Here is an 18,706-nt window from a genome sequence, read left to right on the forward strand (position 1 = left end):
GTTTTTTTTTTTTTTTTTTCCGTTTCAAGTTCACAGCAAATCTGAAGAGAAACTAAGAAGACTCCTGTGCACTAGAACGCCGGCCAGCACGCAGTGCGCCGTCACGAAGGCCAGGCTTGGTGACCCTCAGAGTCCTGTTTTAAATTCTAACATCCTCTGGGAATCTGACATTCCCCAAATGGAAGCCCCTAAATGTAAAATATAACAAGACTTTCAGCACAGTGTCTTTTGCGGGTTTGTTGTTTGAATTCACAAAGAGACTTGCTGATGTGGCCTGGGAGCGGCAGAGGGCGCGGTCCTCCCCAGGAGGCGGAGTCCAATGGTACCGACCGGACCAGACCGGACCGAAGGGTTCCCTACAGGGCTTCGCGGGAACCCTAGGGGTTTGTCAGCGCCTCAAACCCACGTCCGAGCCCGGACACATTGGTGGCTGTTGGAATCCAGGTGCTAGTTTGCTAGGTGTTGGGTTGGATGGACCATCTGTCATAATTTCAATTGTTAAAAAAAATTTAACCTATTTGTATCTTTAATTTAAAACTACCATCTTCTGAGTGAGTAGTTTTCAACAGAGATCCTTAGGTTCTACTTCATATTTAGCAAATCTCTTTATTGATACTCTTGCATATTCCTGGTATGTTCTTTCTATATCCCTGGTATATTCATGCTATGTTATGTGTCAGGGCTCTTCTTATATGTCAGGGGTTTCTTTTTTCTCTGTAAAAGTTATGCTCATCCATTTTTACAAATTAAATGTCATATTCATTGTCTTTGTTATCAAACCATTATGTTTACAATTTTATTGTCTAAATCTTTTTGGATCTACTTTATCTGTTTTTTCACACTACAGAAACAAATTTCTTTGTCCATTGCCTGATTCTTTTAAGAAGCTATCATCAGATCAGCAGTTTAAATCTTTTGCCATCTGTAGATGCTTTGCTTGTTTGTTTTCCTCTGAGGCGTCACTGAACACTCTTATCATTAGTTCCAGGCTGGGGTGCTTGTCTTCAGCAGGGACTGCCCAGGATTTCTGTGATGCTAGATCCTTTGGGGCTGTGGTAAACAGTTTTGATCCCATCAGTGGCCTGAGTCACAATTTGCAGAGTGCTGGTGAAGGAGCTGTTGGCTTTGGGAGGCTGATTCAAGATCAGTGGGACAAGAATTAATTACATCCCACAAAGTGAACCCATGGGCGAGGTTATCATTTTGTCTTCAATGTGTCGACATTTAACATTCTTTTCAAATAGATAAAGAAGCCTCACTCTTTTCTAAGTTATTTATGAAAATTTAGTAGCCAAATTAAAAATTAAACTTTTGTTTTTCTTTTTTGTTTGTTTGTTTGTTTGTTTGCAGTACTGGGGATCGAACTCAGGACCTTGCTTTCGAGGTGGGTGTGGTACCACTGAGCTGAATCTCCAGCCCTGAAATTAAACTTTTATAAGTGATATTCTCCCTAGGTGATCCCTCTAAAATTCAGAACATTGTTTTCATGGCAGTGTAGTGCAGGAAAGGGAGAGACTTTCTCTTCCACCCATTGAGTTCATTGGGTGGAGCCCCCTAACTTGAACCATAGAGGCAGGTTAAGAAGAGAAGCAGTGTGCTTGTGCAGATGCAGGAGAGGGCTCAGAGCTGAGTGACTCAAAGGGAGTGGTAGGGCTTAGGGCTTCTGGAGCATCTTAGTAAAGAACAAGACATTTGTAGAGAAATGCTGAGACAAAGGAAAAGAACTTTGAGCTAGATGTGTTTGTAGAGACCTTTTCTCAGGTTATCCCTGGTGATAAGGTTGTTACCCACTTCCTGTGCAAGATACCTGCTTGAAGTGAGTTTATGCTCTGCTCTAAGAAGAGAGAGGAAGGACGGAGCCCTTCTGCGACTGCTTTTCTTCAATTGCCTTCAGCTCAAAGTAATCACATGCCAGAATAGCATATTTTGAGTCATTTTCTTATTTGAAACTTCAAGAAATTGTATCTCTTAAAAACTGAGTTGGTAGCTATGCAGAGATTTGGATTAAAAGTTGTGGGTTAGCTATTTTAAAGGGTGAAAGAAGCATAAGGTGGAACAAAGATAAATAAGTAGAAAAGAATGCATTGTCCTCCATCTCTTTGAACTAGTCTATTTCTGAGAGTAGGCCAGTCCAGATAAACAGTAGGATCTCATTTCAGGAAGCATTGAATATGAATGTGTCTTTCTTTTTCATTGGACATGACCAATAGTTATGTGACCAAAGCTTTGCCTGAAAGGCCATGTCTGAGGATAGAGCTCATTTAGTCATACATGACCAGATACTTTTAGGAACTAAGTTGATTTTACTGTTCCAGTGCTTAGAAAATCCTCTTAAGAAAACTGGCTAGGTGGGTACCTGGCTTATGGGATTCCTAGCCTTACAGGTACTAAGGAAGGTCATTTTTGGCAGGTCCAGGAATCTTAAGATAGTGGGAACCTTGAGAATAAAGGAATTCATGCAAATTAATAGATAGTGAGAGAAAAGTTTGGCAATAATTTCTTTCTTGGCATGGTTTCCTAGCCTCATGATTTTAACTGAGGTTCCTTGTAAAAACTTTTAGCACAGTAGATTTAAGAAAGTTCATGTAGAAAAATTAAGTCTTATGCACCTATGTAAATAATCAGACCAAATATAATGAGATCCCACTTATTTTGTGATTAAGGATATGTCTTGAGATTATTTACATAAAAAAGGTGCAGATTATAGAAAAGATAATGTTTCAGGGGAAAACTATGCATCCTTATGATGCACCCTCCTGACTTCCGATTTTAGCTCTCTTCATTGTCTTTGAGCTATTTTGACACCCTTTCTAATTGCTAATAACTGATAGGTATGTACATTCTGTTATGGCTTGTATTGATTTAATCCCCCCAAAACAATTTTGTGTGATTTTAATTCATCTCGACATGTATTTATTCCTTATAAATTTGTGATGTTTGACTCCTTTGAACTGGTTTTAATATCTGCATGATTATTTAACGTAAGAGCAAAGGCTACTGTGGCTTTCTTCATGATAGTCCACCCTGTGTGCTCCAGGGTGTACTTCTATCTTGTGTTTTCCTCTTTTACTCGGCCCAAGATCACTCTGCGGAGCCAGTTTCTCCCTCTCTTCAATTTTACTTTTTCAGATAAACTTTGCTCCTGTTTAAAAAAAAGAGCAAAATAATATCTTTAACATATACTCATTTTTACATATCTATGTGAACTGTTATTTTATCTTTTCCTGAAAAATATTTTTAACAGTAGAAAATGCATAATCAAACATAAGATAACTTAATTAAAATTATGAATATGCTAACATCATAGAGTCAGGATCGCATACTGATCATGCAAGTGAAGGTGAAGGCTCTGGCTGGGCGGCACCTCTTTCTTCCTCCTGCTGCCGAGACTGTAAACACAGCTGCGGGGTATGGAGCTTTGAATCATGAGCTGGAAATTCAAGATGGAGGCAGGAAAGAAGAGCCTGGCTGTGAACATGAGCCTGAGCCATGTCTGGATGTTATGTGACAGAACAAGAAAAAACAAGACAAAGCCAGAAACAGATAAACCCTCCTGTCCTACTGAAGCCCTGTAGTTTGAGGTTTTTCTGTCTTTCATTGTTGAAATTAACCCTAAACAGTAATTGCTTCCATTGTAAAATTCTAATGATTAAGTATGAAAGATTGCAAGAGTTCAGGAAGCTATGCTTGGTGTCATTTAAAAAGGCTCAATCAGCAAAGAGAACATATTTTGAAGTATTTTGTGGTTAGCAATCTAACATAATAATTGTTCAAGTTTAGAATGAAAATATTAATGGTTTCAACTTAAAATATTGAAGATAAAAAAGACATAATAAAATTTGAGTTTTACAGGACTAATAATACCTTGAAAAAATAAAAAAAACTCTTTCTTTCCCCAAAGTTCCAGCCAGATTTCTGACCTTACTACATCAAGTCAAATGTCCCATAGCTGCATAAAGTACTCTAGCAGATTTAGGATTGGAATACAGAAGTTGTGCTGTCACACTGGGGCTGACGGGAGGAAATACGAGCCCGAGAAAGTTCAGCTGAAGCAACTGAAGCAGTCCTGCCCTGCCGTGCAGTAATAAGGTACTTAGGAGAAATGAATGCCTGAACGCCTGCTCTCTATTTTAGAAGTCGACCCACTGGACCTGGTTCCATTAGGGTGGAATGTATTCCCGCGTTTTAAATGTTTTCCCTTTCTCATCTCAGAGGGACAAGAGCTGTGTTTGTTTTGATCTACTTCTATTGCAGTGAGCAAGTGAAAGAAGGTTGGATTTGGGAACCTATTGAGAACACAGGGAACCCCCAAAGAAAAGAAAAGAAAAAGAGTAAGAGTGTTTCATAACTAAGAACAAAAGAAAAGTACCAAGGAACTTTTCTCTCTGAATGAATAGACCCAAGCAAGAAACTGAGAACTGAGCATAGTGCACTAAATACATCACTAAATTTCTTTTTAATTTTTTTAATTATTTATTTTTATTTTTATTTTTTGGTACCTGGGATTGAACTTGGGTCATTGCACTTGCGAGGCAGGTGCTGGAACCACTGAGCTAAATTCCCAGTCCTCTAGCACTAAATTTCTGATAGAACAGACAATACCTATATTTTACTGAATGCTCAGGTTTTCAAAATATAAATAAATCTTTAACTTCATGAACTTAATAAGTTGGATTTCCTGCCTTTTAAAATTTACCCTGACTTCCCCTAGGAATGCAGAGGCAGGGTCTGAAGCTATTAGAGGTGCTGCAAACAACTGCACCAGGGTTCTACTCCAGGGTCTTCCCTAGAGGACACGTTTAGTGAAAGCCCCATTTCTAACTTTCCTCCTATGTGAAGCTGGAATACTGAGCTGACCCAGTTGGAATTCTGACTTTTAACTCAGTGATTTCTCACCTGAGATTTGCACCACTTAATGGCTTCTTTAAGTACTTTTGCAAGGCATTCGTACACTGCAGTTCCAATCAGGGAAAAACATAAAACAAGATCTGTCCTTAAGCTGCTTTGCTTTGCCTTATAATGGCCTCCATTTCCTTTTTTGCAGCATTATCTTGATAAATTGCTGTTTTTAAAGACCACTTTCTACCTGGAATGTATGCAATAGAACAGGCACTGAGGGTTCCCATTGAGCCTGAGGTTTGGGCCAAACTGTAACCCTACTGCACCCTGCATTTATATCCCACCATGTCCTTTATTTGCTCTTTGTGTCTGATTTGTGTACTGCCTATTTTAGACTGGATGGAATCCCCTAACAATAAAGTGTACTCCAGCTAAACATGGACTCAAAAAAACGAGAGCATTACACTCAGAAAGATCCATGGAGTACTTGACTCTGTTGATGGCAAACAAGCAAAGGGGAGAAAGGGAGGGAAGGAAGGGGAGAGGAGAGAGAGTGAGCAGGCAGCACCTTGTCGGGTCGCATTCTTTGAATTCACGTTAATTATTCCCAGTGAAAACTACCGTGGTAATTGATTCATAGAAGTGTGTTAGAATTAGAATCACTTACCTACATCCATCCTTCAAAATCTAGCAGTAGTTTAAAAAACAAAACCTTACATGGTAATTTGTTTGTACTTACTACACTGGGAAGCCACTACACAGAACAGATTACAAAACAAGCACATCAGTGTGGTGTGCAAGTTCCGTCCAGCGATGGTAACAGTTCCTATAAGAAGAGCAGCAGCGACTCTCAAGGGTGCCTTTGCTCAGGCAAAGGAGTGGCTTCCTGGGAAGCCAGGGCAGGGGAAGGGAGTCTTCCTGTCAGAGATCACCAAGCCACTGACTTCGGGACAACACCAGGGTTTGCAGTGATGCTGTGTACTGGCCAATAAATGCCTCTTTTTTTAAAGCTCTGAAAGGTTTCTGTCAAGTTTTTGCCACCCAGAAGTCAAGAAAGCACCTGCCCCTCAATTTTTACAGTATTAGATTTATGCCTATATCAGAAGACCTCAAAACTGCTTTGTAATTATCAAGAACAGAACTCAAATTCTTTCTTAAAAATAAAGTTAATGTCATGCTCAAAGTCATAGAGACATTTAAAAGTGGTGTTTAAAATAGAATTTAGACTACTGACTTGAAATCCCATGCTCTGACCACCAGACCACACGCCTGCCCAAGGATACTTAACATTTTTACTGAGTTATTCTTCTTTGTAATTAGATGCAGTGACTAGCGTGTCTTTTGCATTACTCTGCATTTTTCTTTTAAGTCAGGGTTGTAAGCCACATAGGGCACTGTCCCTTACAAAACTAAACAAGGGATTTTCAGTTTTGCAATACAATCTCCTGATATTTGTGTATAGGTTTCACACATCAAAAAACAATGAAATCTGTAATTTTTCAAATTACAATCTTCTCATTCTCTAAGTTATGTGCCTATGAGAATTTGCAACTCTTTTGAAGAGAATATAATTTTTATGCTTACAAAATGTAGGCTTTCATATTTGGGTACAATTACAAATCAAGGCCGTTTTTCCCTGTAATAATCAGTTTCTCAGAGTTGTGGGTTTTCCTCATTTGAAAATAAATTAATGGGAATTTAAAAATATAATTCATCCAGTTATTAAATCTCCTGAACCTTTAAAATTAGAAACTATTTATAGTATCAATCCCCAAAGAAGCAATGATAAAAAATACATGGATGGAAATACTTATACAGTTGGAAAAATAAAAATAAACAGCTAAAATCATTTGAACCTAAAGTACAAAAGAAACCTTTATATTTTACATAAAACCTTTTATTGTTTTACATTTTATCATTGCAAGTATATATTATGTAACTTAAATACTGAGTCTGTTGGGGCTGGGATTTAGCTCAGTGGTTCTACTGCCTGTTCCACAAGCGCAAGATCCCAAGTTCGATCCCTGGTACTAAAAAAAAAAAAAAATTAGTTTGTTTCTATCAATTCAAGAAAGTCCGTTTTGAAGCATGAAAAATCCAAAGTGCTACAGAGAGCTTCTAAAGGAATTTGAAATAGATAGCACTCAACATTTCAAGAAAAAGATACAGCTCTAAACATCAGTTTTTAAATTAGAGATTGATCTATCAGGGAGCTAAATTCACATAATTATTATTCATTTTGATAATACATGAGAATTACTAAATTATACAGTACTTTTATGTAGAGATGTATACATATTTTCTTAGCGTTGTCATCTAATTTAGAAATTTCACTCTCAAAGCCATGAGTTTCTTCAAAAGAATTTTTTTTTCCTATGAACAGTTCATCTTCAGATGACAACATCGCCACCCATGTCTCCTGCCCCACTGAAGTAATGCACAGGCCAGAGAGGGGTGGGGGTGGCAACAGACACACATAAAGCTTGCTTATTTCATGTAAGTGTGGGCTTTAAAAAGAACCAAATTACCACTGTTTTACCGGTTTATTTAGTTCACTAAGACAGGCTTTTTGTGAAGGTATAGTTTCCAGAGGGAAAATAGGTAGAAGCAGGAGCCATTCCCACACAGGGAGGAAGTCTCACATCACATCTGCAGCATGTGAGGGTGCAGGCTGGCAGTCTCCCTTGCTCAGCACTCCATTTTCATGCCTAGAATACAGGAAGGAGGGAATGAGTAGACAAATTAATAGTAATTCCCTTGGACACCCTTTAAACCAAGTTGCCCGGTGCGCATTCCTAGTTATGGGACACAGAAGTAACACCGCCAGTCAGTCAGTGGTGTAGGAAGTACACTCATAAGGGTATTTGAGAGATGGAGCCAGGGCTGTGAAGTGGCTTTCTGATGGCGACCACCAGATTGACCTGAACCTTGCCAGAATAGACATGAGTTATGGACAGACCAGTGATCTATCACTTTAGAAAACTTTTAAATGTGTAGATGAAATACATATGCAAAATAGTTGGGTTCTCTTGCAATTCATACTTTGGAGAGCAGAGTGAGAGGGAAGGAAAAGTAGAACACAGATAAAATAAAATTGGCTGCGTGCTAGTAATTGTTGAAGTTTGGCATATAGGATTTACTATACTACTCCCTTTGCTTTTGCGCTTGAAATTCTCTACAATAAAAAGGATAAGACACACATCCCCTGCCCTATAGACCCTGAAACGCAAACATTTATGTATACTGCAGCTATAATCTTAGAAAGCCTTGCTTGTAATACAGAAAATTTTAAAAAGACAAGAAATTTGTCTACATGACAAAAAATTTCCTTTAGCTCTTTTCTGACTCTGATGGGAATTTGGCACAGTGTCACTGATGCTAAGTCTTGAGAAATGCTAAGGAATTACCCATCCTCTCTTTCCACAACCTAAATGGTCCTCAGCAGGACTTTCTGCTCACTTTGACCAGGGCTGAGGAGTCTAGGAGAGTTACTGGATGAGGACCCAGATAACTGGAGTATGTAGCTCAGTACCCTACCCCATGCCAACTGTTGCCAGAAAGGCAGGTGCGGCCCTCTCGCTGGTAGGATTGTCAGTTCGTAGTGTTTTACTCACTTCTCATTGATGATGACTCCGTTTAGGGTTAAACAACTCTCATGAGTTTTCATTTATCTGAAAGTCCAATTCCAAGGAACGCGCATATTTCTCTGCCTCTTCAGAGGACTTTCCCAGGTCTTTACCAGCTCAGTGATTTGTGACTTCAGACCTAAACCTTAGTCTATGTATACTAAGTACTTAATGTGAGATGGGTTAGAATCGTCAGTTTATGTTAAGGCCCCATCATGAGGGAAGAGACGCATTCAAATAAGAGTGAGTGGAGCAGGGTACTGGAAGTTATTTCTCCAGTCCAATCCCCACACCTTCCCACTCGGGGCAACCTTAAGTTGATCTGTGAGTATCTGGAATGAAAGCTTTTAGGCTGGGGGTGGTGGTGCATCCTTATAACCCTAGCTACTCAGCAGGGTTAAAAGTGCAAGGCCAGCCTGTGCAATTTAGTGAGACGTTGTCTCAAAATTAAGGGCTGGGGAAGTAGCTCAGTTGTAGAGCACTTGAGAGGCTCTGGGTTCAATCCCCAGTAATGAAAGAACAGCAAAAGACAACTTTATATTTCTGGATGCCAGGAATTGTCTCTCTACAAGGACATTTTTCATTTCTCATAGCACTAATAATTAATCTTGTTGTATTATAACCCCAGAACCTTCCTTTGCAATTATTATCATAACTACCATCATACAGCTTGATGTGAAAATAAATGATTTCAAATTTTAACAGTGTTAATCTGACAAACACAAAGCCAACATTTTTATTGAGTTAAAATGTAAAATGACATCAATACTAAACCAAAAAGTTGTACTGTAACAGACAAGGTCAAAATTGAGTGGGTTGTTCATTTAAAATTATGCTTTAACTCTAGTTTTCATGCAGTATATTTTGTAGTTTCCAGCTAACACCACCCATTCTATCTACTTGCAGAAAGAGGAGTTTCTGATTTAAATGTTATAGGAAGAGGAAATCTAATTTTGACCTTGAGTCAAATTGATGCCAAGGGGAATTTATGGTTTTCTTCACTTTATAAGCTGTAATTGCAAATACAGCTTCCTTCATCTTAAAAAACAATTCCACCCTGAAATTTTCAACAAAAATAGTTTGCAGAAACATTGCAAAAGACTTCTTCAAAGGGAACTAACTAGTTTGAATTAAAAGGGAAGAGGAGAGAGATGGTGGACGTATTAAAAGAGGTTATATTTTTCAGTATTTTGGGCACAATATGTTTAATTTCTACTTTTTAAACATTTCTCAATTAAAATTTGAGAGTATATTAGTAATTTAAATGTGCTTACTTTGTATATTAGACAAAACAACATGAATGTATACAACTTTAAGAGAAAAACAATGATACGGAAATCTTTTCATTACATATTAAATAGAAACAAAGTTGTCATCAGTTAATGACATAAACTACTAAAATGTATGACTCCATATATGGAGTTAATAAAGATATAGTAGTGGTACAAAGTCCAGTTCCTAAAAGTATTTGGGCTGAATATTTTTACTGGAATATCTGATAGTATAACTTCATACTTAATTCATACTTAATTCCAATGTTAATTATTTTGGTTGCCCCCAATACTTTATTATGTTCATAGTTTAAATTTAAAATCATGACTAATGTTGATATTAACTGAATAATCACCTATGCTATGACTGTTGGCTGCTATTCAACATAAGACACCTCTGGATTCCTATTTTACAATGTTCGCATCATGTTTCGGTGGGTGAGACATTGGGCAGTTCAAGAGGTTCCCATGCCTCCTTGCTACAGCAGTCCCAGTCTTTATACTGATCTCATTATTTGTAGATTGTGTGTGTGTGTGTGTGTGTGTGAATTTTAATTTCTCACTCAACCCCCTTTACTTCCATTAATGATTGCATACAACCTTCACTTCAGAACCACGTTTGACCAAGATAGCATAAGGGAATCCCTAACTTAGCCTCAATATTTCCATTTTACCTTTGAATTATGTGTATCAGGTACTGAAATGGCAGCTGCAGTCATAAAACCAGGAGATGCTGAGTCACTGACAGAACTCAATTATTGGACTGAGGTAGTTCATGTCTGTGATAAATGGCCATCCTGATGTTACAGAAGGTGTTCAGAGTTTCTTCTTTGTTTCTAGGAGAAAACAAATACAATAAAGCAAAGGAACTAGAGCGATGTGCAGAGAAACATCACATCTTCCAAGGAATGGCTTCCATGACAGAAGGGCTGAACCATAGGTTTAGAAGAGTAAAGATATTTCCCAATGTTGTGGCCTCCAAAAATACCCTGCCAAAGGAAACTGACAAATGAAACCCAAATAAAAAGAGTTAGAAAACAGAGGTCAAAATGGCCTGCAGAATCGAACCAGCAACCACCACGTGAACATCCAGCAAAGCAATGCTTTGCCGAGCGCCCAGCGCCGTTGGGACTGCGCATCCCTGCCGGAATCGCGTTCTGTGAGCCTCCTCAGGGCGAGACTGTTGAGAAATGAGTGATTACGGTCTGTACCAGATGAAAGCTTCAGAGAGTTAGAACTTTGAGTTCGGAACCGCAGAATTAGAAGTTCTGAAATTTGAAGGAAATATTTACAAATAAAAGGAAATCTTTTTGTGGTGGCATATGTGGAAAATAAATGGAATTAAGAAATACTTAAAAACAGATAGAATTTCCATCTTGAGTCACTAAGGAGAGTTGGAGAGGGCCTCGTTAGAGCTCTAAACTGATGGCTCTGCTCAAATCACGCATCAGTGCCACTTTTGGCACAAGGAGATGGAAGGTGAGCTGCTCCTACCCAAGGAGACAGTTTATAGAACCTTTGTTACGCTGGGAAAGCACATCGGAGGACATCATCTGGTGCCTTCGTTTTACAGAGGGGAAACAGCAGAGAGGGCAGTGTAGCCCAAGGGTATGAGCTCAGATTTGGTGACAGACTGGATAGAAATGCGGCTTCTCCACCTCAGGTCTGAAGTTCGATCTACCGGAGCATTTGGCCAATCAGGGACACAAAGCGGGACAGCGCCCTGTTCAAGCCCAGTCGCCTCCTCACAGAGTCTCTGGGGTTAGACAGAGCTACATGCTGCTACAGCGGGTGCTGTGGGCTAGGTCTTGCTGACCTGATCCTCCTTTGGGGCTCTGTTTCCAACCGATGGGCAGGCAAAGCAGCCCACTGTCCTGTGATGTAGGATAGTCACCTTTGGGCTCAAAACATTGAGCAAAAGCTGTGGGAGAAGTTCCCGAATCCCTCCACTTCCCAGAGTAGTGGAAACAGAGCACAGATCCCGATGCCCCCGCAGACCCAGGGGCTCTCTGTGCATCTGCTGGAAGAGATGGGCAGAGGAGACAGCTGCGGAACGCAGTCTTTGGGTCCAAACAGCTCTGCGGAGTTCATCCCACAGACAAGACCATCTTGCCTATCAGGATGGCAAAGGCAAACAGTTTAATCAATTGAACATTTCCCTATAAAGCTAGATTGTAACTGCATACAGCAGAAGTGATGCTTTTCTCCACCGGTAACCTGCACAGGCTTCTACTGTCCTCCGCTCTTGTTGCTGCTGGTGTTTTGTGATGCATATTTTCTTTCAAATTAGAAAAAAAAATTCACATTTAAGGAAGGAAGAGGTCTTGAATCCATCCTGGCTGACATCATCTCCTTTCCATTGTACTCCCTGCTAGATTTAGTGTAGGAGCATATCAAATACATACATATTAGCCCAAATTCCCAGTGGCTAAGTATTAGGTCAACATTTTTCTCAAAGGTTGCTGCTAAATATCATCACAAGGCAAACTTCCTGGAAAAATGTAACTGCAATTGCATTTTTATAAAACAAATTGGTAATCAAGTTTTAAAAGCTCGACATCGTAGGAATGATTACTCAGGCTATTGCCCATCCATATCCCTCTTTCTCAAGAGTTTGAAGACTCATTGTCTTCTTTATAGCGGGATAAGCTTTCTCAGTCTTTCCCACTTTGCGACCTTTGCTCTTCCAGTACTCACGATACGTAAGGGAAGTCCTAATTCCAAGCGACATCTGTCGTTCAGAATGAATGGCCGCTGCCGGGACGCCCTTGCCCTCTTCCTGTGCCTGCGTAGCTTTCACGGTGTGGAGAGGACGCAGTGACCGGGCCGGATAGCAAGTTGTGGCTGACACCAAAGTTGAAGTCAAATCTCACTACGTCACTAATTCAGAGTTTGGTAGAACATTTCAATAAGCAAACTATATTTTTAAAAAATGTTTTTTGAATTCTCTTTTGGTCCATTTTTGGAGAAATAACTAGACATTTTACATTGAAATCAATGAATTCCTCTAAGAGCCACAAGATGGTGCTATGAAGTGGCATTTAGAGAAGATTAAAAAACCATTTGGCTTCTAGAAGCCAATTTTAGGCAGGTCAATCCCACCGACATCACTTAACATTAGCTACAGAAGAGCACTGTCTTTACCCGGCTTCAGTGAACCAGATTTGTTGGTATAAGGACAACTTTACTCCTGCTGCTGCTTTTAAACACTCTATTCTAGAAATTATACTTGTTATCTTTGGTTTTGACCTCAGGTTTTAAGACTACTTTAAGAGAAAACTAAGAATGAATTTGGACTTCAGCAAAGTTAAGTCAGGAAAAAGTACTGGACTGAACAGAGCCCAAATTTCTAACTCCTGCTCTCCTCCCCTGTCTTTCCTGGGGCTCTCGGCAAGGACCTTGTCAGCCTTCGGTGTGTGGTGAGGCCCCGAATCAGTTCTGCTTGGCGTAGTCGGGTGGCGGTGAGGACACTGCTGCGTCTTGGTGAGGTCGGCTGCTCCCGTCCTACCTGCAGAGGACAGAAATGCCAAGGCGGAGAAACCCGACCCTCCATTCGTTCCCTCGTTGGTTGGTTGGTTCATTCACCGATCCACACGTTCCTTCATTCATACTTGTAGTTCTCCATCTGTTAGTGCATTTGTTCATTTGTCCAACACCTTTTCACAAAGTGTTGACCACGATTCAAGATCAGACCAAGCTCTAGAGATAAAAAGAAAAGAATGACCTCATTCCTATTCAGTCTAACAGAGGAGAGAGATGCTTATGAAATAAGGTAACGATAATATACGACACCAGCGTTTTGCTCCCAAGTGTGAGACATTCTGGGAACAAGGACGTTTAATGATGAATCCTGGGTGGGATGACAGGACTCAGGCAGGCTGCTGACTGTGGAGGGTGAGGGAAGCAGCAGATGACGCTGGACACAGCACACAGCGGAGCCCATGTCTAGGATGTGCTTGTTATGTGTCACACAGGCCGGGCAGCGAGAATGCGAGGAGGGCTGCGGAGGGAACAGAGAGCGTGCGAAGGAGCGGGCCAGTCGGAAGGCCGGAAATGGAAGCACGGAAAGGCACGGGGGCGCGTGGCAGTCGCTCCCTCTCTGTAGTCTGGGTGTCACGGCCTTGGGGTTGGTTGGATGAGATCCAGGTCAGATCTTCTTTCAGTTCTAAAACTCCATTTTGTTATTATAAAGTCAGTGCATTAGATTATATTAAATACTGCACAGTAGATTTATAACTATCAGTAATAGTCACAGCTATGAAGAAAATCACTTTGATAATAAAAAATTATGCTGTCACATATTTATTTTCACTTTAATGATTAAAATATTTTTATTAATCTATGTGGGTTTAAGGCTGGATAGGCTTCAGAAGATCAAGTTATTATGCAAGATCAAGTCTTTCAGATGGTTTATTACTATGTCAAAACTGTGACGGTTACCCCAGTATTTTAAATTCTTAACATTCTTAAAAGTATTTTAAATTGTTAAAATACTTATCCCTCAACTTTTTCTACTACTTGTGCTTTTACCAATAAGCTCTAGAAAGCTAATTAGGTTAGGTCTCAGTAGTTTAACATATGTTTTGTAAAATCAATAATTACTTCAAAAGTAATAGTGTTTTAGAGAGATAAAAGTTTAGAGAGTCTTTTGTGTCTTCTATTAATCAATAAAGAAATTCAAACATTAACAATTGCATGAATTGTGAGTGAAATTCCAATTCATAGAAGTTAAATATTTGATACTATTTTTCTGATTTAATGTATTTTCATTCTATATTTTTCTTTATATCGTACTGAGCTACATTCCTAGCCATTTCTTATTTTGAGGCAGGATTTCACTAAGTTGCCCGTGCTGTGCTCCGACATGCAATCCTCCTGCCTCAGCCTCCCAGAGTGCTGGGATTACAGGTGTACACACCATCATACCTGCCATCTTCATTTGGTTTTATGTTTGTAATTTAAGTTTGGCTTTAGGATATGGGTGGCTGAAATCTCTACTGCAGACAGTTCTGCAGTCATTCAGAATTTATGATCATAGGTCAAATGGCACGACATGAGATGAAAGCAAAAAAAAAAAAAGTGAGGGCGTGGAAAACAAAACTGAGCTACACTATCTGAAGCAGACACACACCCCGCAGGCATCTCCCATGAGGAACGTGTGCTATTCTTTTCCCCAAAATAGAGGAATGGAAACCCGGATATTGAAAGTGGCCAAAGCCAGGAAGGGGTCAGCATGGTGAGGTCTGATCCCTTCTTCCCTCCCCTGTCTCCATCTTGCTGGTTTTTGTATTGCAGGAGTGAAATCTTCGATGGGTTCTTTCAGAGCTGAACTCCATTTTCCTCCATGTGAACTACCAAGCCTGCCCAACGATTCACACAGTAACATGACCGACTGTCCGTGCTGCACCGCCAGGCCCCTGGAGCTGCGAGTCCCCAGGACTAGGGCACGGTTCTTGGGGTTCCCAGGGCACCTCAGGGCCGAGATGGCCTGGAAGGAGCCTAGGGGCCGAGTGCTGGTGTACAGTACTCTCCAGAGCTCTGTTGGCTCCTGCTCTTTCAGGGTGAGACTGCTCTGGGCGGAGGGCTGAGGGATGGCAGGGTCTCCGCCCCTTCTGCCAGGAGGGCCGAGGAGTTTTGCTGTCACAGTTCCTGAGCCCAGACCTCTAGCTAAGACAGCTGAAGAATGACTCAGAGGCCATGGCAGGATGGAGTAGACATTCAAAACCCAGAACCAAGATGAGCACTCACGAACTTACCCTTGCAGTCCTTTGCAAGAAATAGACATTTTCTGTTTACACGGGACAAAAAGGTACCTTTTATGTGACTGTGTTTTTTTTCCTCATTGAGTTTATTGGTACATTCCAGGCCTACAGTACAGTTACATTCATCATTGGGATCTTGTACCTTTACATGACAGGTCTTGGTTCTCATTTTTCCCCTGTCCCTGCCCTCCCTTCACCCCCTCCTCCCCTCCCCATTTACAAACATTTTATTTCCATTATTTAAAAAGAATCATATCCTTTCTGGCACAGAGCTAGACACGCAGTAGAAGCCAAGGCTCAGAAGGCCTTCAGTGGACCTTCAGTGTGGCCTGGCAGAGTGGGCTTGGAAGTCTGCCTGGCTGGAGGCCAGGGTTCCCCCAGGAGACGTCCCTGAGGCTGGGTTCCTCAATCACAGGTGAGTCAGGAGGAGGAAAGTGCACCTAGCCCAGGGCTCTTCCCAGGCCCCCCGCTCCTGTGCATTCAGGACAAGTGTTCACATTCCTGCGCACACCTGGGGACACAGCGACACAGGGACCCATATGATGGCAGGACCCATCACTGAGGTCACAATGCATGGCCTCTTTCTTAACAAAAGCTGATGGTCACTGCCCACTGGCTGAAATTTTTAAGTAAATATTTATCGATCAAACCTCATGATGAAAAAAGAAATTCATGTTACCGAGGGAACAGTGTCTCTAAACACTCCCCAGCAGCTTTTCTGAATAAGATGATAAGTTTTATGAGTTATATAGCTTTAGAAATAATCTTTTTTTTTTTTTGTACTAGGGATCAAACTTGGGTCCTTGTGCTTGAGAAGCACTTGGTGGAACCGCTGAGCTAAATCCCTCTCCTGGAGAAATAATCTTAATGCAGCTCCGTAAGTTAGACCAAATTTCAGAAAAAAAAAGTCAGCATTTATTTTAGGAACAGACTTGCTTCTCCTGTGTCATGTAACTAATAGTAATGAAAACAGCTTTATCGAAGGTTCCAGGGAGCGGCCCCCGCTGCGGGCGTGGGCTCCACAGCAGCAGGCATCGGCGAGACAGCGAGTCCAGGAGGCAGCTCAGCGTCAGCTCCTTCCCTGCCCCAGATGACACGACCCTCTGCTCCACCAAGGAGCACGGGGCAGGAGCTGCAGCTGTGCCCACGTCCTGTAGTGCTGGCCTTTCTGATGGAGGTCACAGGTTCCAGGCCTTGCCGGATGGAGGGAAAGAGGTTTCTGGAATGTTGAAGTGCAGAACGTAGTTAATTCTGGCAATTTTGTGGGGCTTCTTCTGCTTCTTCATTAGGACAAAAATAGCTAGCGATGATTTTACGTGAAGTTACAGAGGGATAGGCAGTAGAAGTAAGTTAATAGCATAGCTCCCACTACTCCAGAATAAAAATCCAATTATGTTGCTGAATTTTGAAACATCTTAGAGATTGTTTCAATTATATATTGTTTGCTATTTTCATATAATAGCATTTATTGGAGCTCAGGAAAACCCGAGTGGACAATTGACCTTCCAAAGGTTGAAGTCTTAATTCCTGATATGACTTTTCTTTTGAGATTTCACTTTCACCTTTGTTTCTCTTCCTAAATCAAATTTCTTTCTGTCTTCTTCCCTCCTTCTTGAACATGAAAAACATTTTATTTCTTTAGCTGTTATTCTAGGACAAATTAAGTTTTTAATTACTTGCAAGTTTTAAATTTTGTATCAGGTGACATTATGAAATACATGTTAAATTAGTCATTAGCTGAAATAGCAAATGACTTTCACTACTGTCCTTTTCCACTACTTATTGGGGGGGGGTACTAGGGATTGAACCCAGAGCCTCACACTTGGTAGGCAAGCACTCTACCACTGGGCTACACCCCAGCCACTTTCATTTTTATTTCCAGAAAGTCTTGCTAAGTCGTCCAGTCTGGCTGACTTGGAAGTTGTGATCCTTCTGCCTCAGGAGCTGGGCTTGCAAATGTGCCCCACCATGGCAGCCATGGCCCCCACTCTGACGTGCACTGGTAACTTCGTTACCAGAAATCAAGAGACTTCTCCTGGGCTGTGCTAATAGCTGTCTCCTTGTCTTTTCCAAAAGCACACGCTTGGTCTGTGGGCAGGGCCAGACCTCGGGATATGACCCGCAGGGACATGGCCCCGCTTTTGAGCCAAGTGTTTGGTGAGTGAGGTGGAGAAGGACAGGTCCAGATGTCGCCTGGCAGGGAGCCCCAGTCACCCTGGGAGAGCAGAGGAAGACGAGCAGCTTTTCTCTCTGATGCTAAGCCCTGTGCCGGAGGTCGTGGGTGGCTGTCACAGTGCTTTCTCAGGAGGATGGAATAACGCTACCCCAGGGGTTGCCACCTGCCTCAGTTTACCATGTAGTGCAGGAAAGGTGGAGTGCAGGGGCTTCTGTTCTTTGCCCTCCTTGGAAGAGCCTTCAGATACTGCAGGACTTTTCGCAAAGTGGCAGCTACAGCTCTGGGGACACAGGCTCCAGAAGGAAGGCGAGGTGGTGAGGGCTGTGCGGGACCTGGACGCTCTGGGAATGGCCTGGGTGGGCGCTCACGCAGGTGTCTCTGAGCATGTGCAGCGTGGCACGGGACCCCACTGCACCTGCGATTTGCACTGTGAGGCCAACCCGGGAGGGACCGACTCAGCTACGACAGGCACCCCTGGGTGAAATGTGGCGACAGTTTGACAGGCATAGCAGGAGCGCGGCCAAGAGGATTTACCCAATTAGAGATAGGATGAGTTCTGGCTGGCAGGATGTAATTACCGTGTGGAGCGGAGCCAGCATCCTGAGGTTAGCACCCGTGCTCCTGCCAGCAAGCTCCTACCTGCCAAGGCTGCGGGGCTGTTGTGACAGCTCCACACTGCTGGTGCCGTGGCCTGGACCTGGTCTCCTCGGCGCTCCTCATGGTCCTCTGTATGCCACATTAGGCTCAAGACCAGTTGTCCACAGAAATGTCAATTTCCTCAACTCTGTGTTTAATATTCTAATTAGAAAATAAAAAATCGATTTACAAATTAATCTATCCCGTCAGAGTGGTTATTGAGCGATTATTTCACTGTGGGCGCGAAGCTGGATCACAGCAGTGACATCAACCCTGCCACTTAGGAGAAAAACAGACCAGGAGGAGCCAGGACGGCCTTCGTGGGAGACAAGTCAGCCCCACGGCGGCAGAGCACGCTGTCTGGGCGGAACAGGCCCGCGTGAGGAGTGGGGCGCG

General features: G+C 41.9%; 1 long non-coding RNA gene across 1 annotated transcript; it reads left to right on the top strand.

The window, feature by feature from the left end:
* The first annotated feature begins 3,865 nt into the window (after window positions 1–3,865).
* On the top strand, window positions 3,866–15,613 carry LOC117283441. The gene is made up of 3 exons (XR_004514435.1): window positions 3,866–4,089; window positions 10,577–13,882; window positions 15,032–15,613. It is a non-coding gene; the product is annotated as an uncharacterized LOC117283441 (long non-coding RNA).
* Window positions 15,614–18,706: the final 3,093 nt, after the last annotated feature.

Source organism: Fukomys damarensis, unplaced genomic scaffold (genome assembly GCF_012274545.1).
Source record: "Fukomys damarensis isolate Sample0158 unplaced genomic scaffold, DMR_v1.0_HiC HiC_scaffold_26, whole genome shotgun sequence".
Classification (NCBI taxonomy): domain Eukaryota; kingdom Metazoa; phylum Chordata; class Mammalia; order Rodentia; family Bathyergidae; genus Fukomys; species Fukomys damarensis.